Below are 4,424 nucleotides of genomic sequence, written 5' to 3' on the forward strand. Positions count from 1 at the left end.
AATCAAGAAATAGATTCTGTAAAGCTATTAATCCTCCAATTTAAAATAAATGACCTCCCGAGGAAAAAATACTTCCACCATCATAGCAATTTGATGAATAAAAGCAGAGCCACCCTCATTAAGGGAAGTTACATTATGTATAAGAAAAATGTAGTAATGATTTTAGAAGAGAGGAAAAGTAATTTCCATGTTGGAGAGAAAGTACACTAAATGTTTTCTGTTCACTTAGCCTTTGTACCTGTTCACATGAAAAGAGCGATATGAACATGGACATCGTAAAACCAAGCTCCTCAACTATTTTTTCAATTTAACCTCAGGAGAACCAATGCAAGCGCTTCAAAATCCAAGGATAGACTGGTCCCAAAGCATCTCCTCTTCTTGTCCTTTCTTTCCCTTGTTCCTTTTTCTCTTTTCTACGCTTACATTCCTCTTTCTTAGAGGCTACATCTTGGCTTTTTTTGTCCTTTCAGTTCTTAAGCTTTTCTGTACTGACTCTGACTGTTTCCACCTCTGTTTTGTTTCTTTGGATGCTCTTGTGTTTGTCTAAGTCTATTTCCTCATAAGCTTTCTTCCTCTTATGCTTGGGCCGCTCCTCTTCTGGTTTATCCCAGCCTTCCTCTGGGTGTCTTTTTCTCTTCTGATGTATCTGTTTATAACTAGTTTGATGGGCACTGGTACTGTTTTCTAAGGAGAGATGCCTGTAAACTCCAGATTCTACACTGTATGAGCTACAGTTATACTCTTGTTGACTAAAGTTCAGGGCTACTGGTTTTCCTGAGAAACAGTCCCTGGTGAATTGACAGTTGCTCAGGGAGTCTCAGCCTGCTGTCATAAGCTGGTAGCCACTGAGGTAACCACTTCTCCACTGCTTGTGAAATATTGCATGGTCTTTGGTAGGTCTGGACGGGTTCATAAGGAAGTCTTTGATTAAACATTCTACACCTGGGTCTAGAATCAACCTCTTCTTTGTATCCACAGGTTTCCAAATAATCCTCTCTCATCTTTCTGAAACAAGTATTTGGCTCTAAGCCTCTGGTTTTCTGTACTTTGATATAATCTTCAAGTTCATCCTGAAAAGAGTCAGATGTCTTCTTTGAATGCTTCATTAGGTTGACAAGGGATTCTCCTTATCAGGTTGAGAACTTGATGGAGAAATTTGATCATATTCACCCATTAATTGTTTCAGTTTCTTAGCATGAACTTTCCCCAAATAGTGAGACTGTGCAACAACTGAAGAGCTAAAAACCATGATGCAGAGATTAAAAAATCTATTTTTTTGTCCAATACTCCACTCCCATTCACCTCATAATGTGAAATCCACTGCGATTCAAATTATGTCACTATTCCTTATAAGCCTTTTACAAAAGGTATCTGTATAAAGTTCAGTCTTTGCTCATTCAACGTGGTATCTTCTCTGAGGCAGGGGCAGCCGTCTACAACTACAGTCCCCCTCCCCGCCAACGTCGCCAGTCGGTGGGTAGGCCAAGGTGGTGGAGGCGGAGAGGCAGGGACAACCGTTGCCGCCACCGCTGCCTCAGCCACCGAGCAAGTGGGGTGGGAGCAGGAGGCGGAGACCGGACTTCCTGAGGGAAAGTTGCTACCACTACCAGCGGCTGACTGGACAGCACCGCCGCCATGGCGGTGAGGTGCACTACTCCAGTTAACATTTTTTTTTTTTTTTTGCGGTATGTGGGCCTCTCACTGTTGTGGCCTCTCCCGTTGCGGAGCACAGGCTCCGGACGCGCAGGCTTGGCGGCCATGGCTCACGGGCCCAGCTGCTCCGCGACATGTGGGATCTTCCCGGACTGGGGCACGAACCCGTGTCCCCTGCATCGGCAGGCAGACTCTCAACCACTGCGCCACCAGGGAAGCCCAGTTAACATTTTTAAAGTGTTGTCCTTGTGGAATTTATATTCTAATCAAGAAAATCACAATCACTATCAATAATCATGACCACTAAGTACAAAGAACGTTGACAAATAAAGGAGATACTGTCATAATATTATTAAGGACATTATTATTTATATGTGAGTTTTTCTTATTCACAAGATTAGAATATGCTTACTTTAGCTGAGTACATATTATATAACTGATTTATCTTTGATTCAATATTTGCTTCAAATTATTTAAAATGTACAGCATTTTCAAAGGAGCACCAACAATTTTAACAATTTTGAAGAAAGGTAAATGAAGAAGCAAGCAGTCTACTGCTTAACCAAAGGTCATTGTCATGCTAAATATAGTACAGGCTGTGCTCACTGAGAGAAGTCAGTCATCATCAACTTTCAGTCATTATTTGAAAGGCATTTAGAGGGCAAAGCCAGATTTCTTCTTTTCATTTGCTAAGATAAAACACTGATCCAAGTGTCTCAAATTCAAGTGCCTTTGGTTCCAGGAAAGCAATAAAAGAGTAAAGAAAACCAGATTTTTTGTGTGTCAACTGCTAAAAATATAACTATTTTTCATTTTATTGAAATATCATTTAACTATGTCTAATAATGTAAACATGTATTATAGCAGAGATTACATTTTAAATTGTACCTTAAATATACACATTGGCAGAATCAAGATGGCAGAGTAAGAGGACACAGAGTTCAAGTCTCCTCACAGCTAGGGCTCCTGCTAGATGCTGATGGGGGACCTCAGACACCTAAGTTGATGGGAGGAATCCTTGCTCAACCAGGTAGGATGTGGGAGGGAAGGGGAGGGGCAAGGAAAAATGGAGGTGGGTTGGGACCAGCACCCCTGAGGGAGGCTGGAGGAGGGGAGAGGTTCCCATGCTCAGAAGGGCCCACTCAAGATGGGGAGATAAGTGGGGATTGGAGGGGGATGCAGTGTCTCCCCTGCCCACTTGGGCCCTGGCAATCCTGTTGGGATCCCAGGCCTTAACGCCCAGATCCCAAGGCCTCCTCCAGCTAGATGAGTCCCGGGCCTGAGCCTCCTCCCCCAACCAGGCCTCTTCTAGTTTCATGGGTCCCAGGCCTGAGCCCTCCCACGACCAACGCCTCTTCTGTCTGCATGGGTCCCAGGCCTAAGCCCCACCCCCACCAAAGCCTCCTCTGGCTGCGTGGGTCCTGGAAGCCTGAGTACCATCCCTGACAGGGCCACCTCTGGCCACACGGGTCCAGGTGGGTTGAGTACCGCCCCCCTCCAAGGCCTCCTCTGACTGTGCTGGCCCCTGTGAGTGCACCGATGGAGGCCTGCGCCCCAGCACTTGTCCTCTGGGCCAGCTCCAGTAACAGACGCTGGTGAGAGGAACACACGCAGAAGTGGGGCTGACACAGCGGGTCCAGAGACCTCCCTAGAGGTCTTGGAGGCCTACTGGGGAGGTGGGAGTAGGGTGTTCTTGCACCATCGGAGCAAGAACATTGATAGAGGAGGCACCAGGGAACTTTTTATTATTTTATTTTTCATTTATTTAAAAAAATTTTTTTAGTACTTTTATCTTTTATTTTTACTTTTTTACTTAATTTAAAAATTTGTTTATGTTGTTTATTTTTTTTGCTGTTCTGTTCTGTTTTGTTGTTGTTTAATTATTTTTCTAATTTTTTTTAGTTTTTATTCTTTGTTATTGTTATGCTCTTTTCTGTTTGTTGATTTTTTTCTTTTCTTCTCTTTTTTTTTTTTTTCTTTTGACTATTCACTCAGCCTGCAGGGTCTTGGTTCTCAGGGCAGTGGTCAGGCCTAAGCACCTGTGGTGGGAGTACCAAGCCCAAGTGCTGGACTAACAGAGAACTTCAGATCCCAGGGAATATTAATTGGTATGAGGTCTCCCAGAAGTCCTCATCTCGACACCAAGACCTGGCTCAACCCAACTGCTTGCAAACTCCAGGGCTGGATGCCTTAGGGCAAACAACCAGCAGGACAGGAACACAGCCACACCCAACAAAAAAAATGAAATGACAAAAAAAATATTAGGAAGGACAAGAAAAAACATACAAGACCAAATAAATGAAGAGGAAATAGGCAACCTATCTGAAAAAGAATTCAGAGGAATGATAGTAAACATGATCCAAAAACTTGGAAATAGAATGGAGCAACAGATCAAGAAAATACAAGAAATGTATAATAAAGACCTAGAAGAACTAAAGAGCAAACAGTGATGCACAACACAATAACTGAAATGAAAAATACTCTAGAAGGAATCAATAGCAGAATAACTGAGAGAGAAGAACAATAAGTGAGCTGGAAGACAGAATAGTGGACATAACTGCTGAGGAGCAGAATAAAGAAAAAAGATGGGGGCTTCCCTGGTGGCGCAGTGGTTGAGAGTCCGCCTGCCGATGCAGGGGATGTGGGTTCGTGCCCCGGTCCGGGAAGATCTCACATGTCGCGGAGCGGCTAGGCCCGTGAGCCATGGCCACTGAGCCTGCACATCTGGAACCTGTGCTCCACAACGGGAGAGGCCACAACAGTGAGAGGCC

The 4,424-nt window shown here is 44.1% G+C and overlaps 1 pseudogene across 1 annotated transcript; it reads right to left on the reverse strand.

The window, feature by feature from the left end:
• Positions 1-336: 336 nt before the first annotated feature.
• LOC307175898 (lysine-rich coiled-coil protein 1-like) lies at positions 337-1,227 on the reverse strand (annotated as a pseudogene). Its single transcript has one exon. The product of its transcript is annotated as a lysine-rich coiled-coil protein 1-like (transcript).
• Between the last annotated feature and the right edge of the window lie 3,197 nt (positions 1,228-4,424).

The sequence above is a fragment of the Stenella coeruleoalba genome (assembly GCF_951394435.1).
Source record: "Stenella coeruleoalba genome assembly, chromosome: 17".
NCBI lineage: Eukaryota > Metazoa > Chordata > Mammalia > Artiodactyla > Delphinidae > Stenella > Stenella coeruleoalba.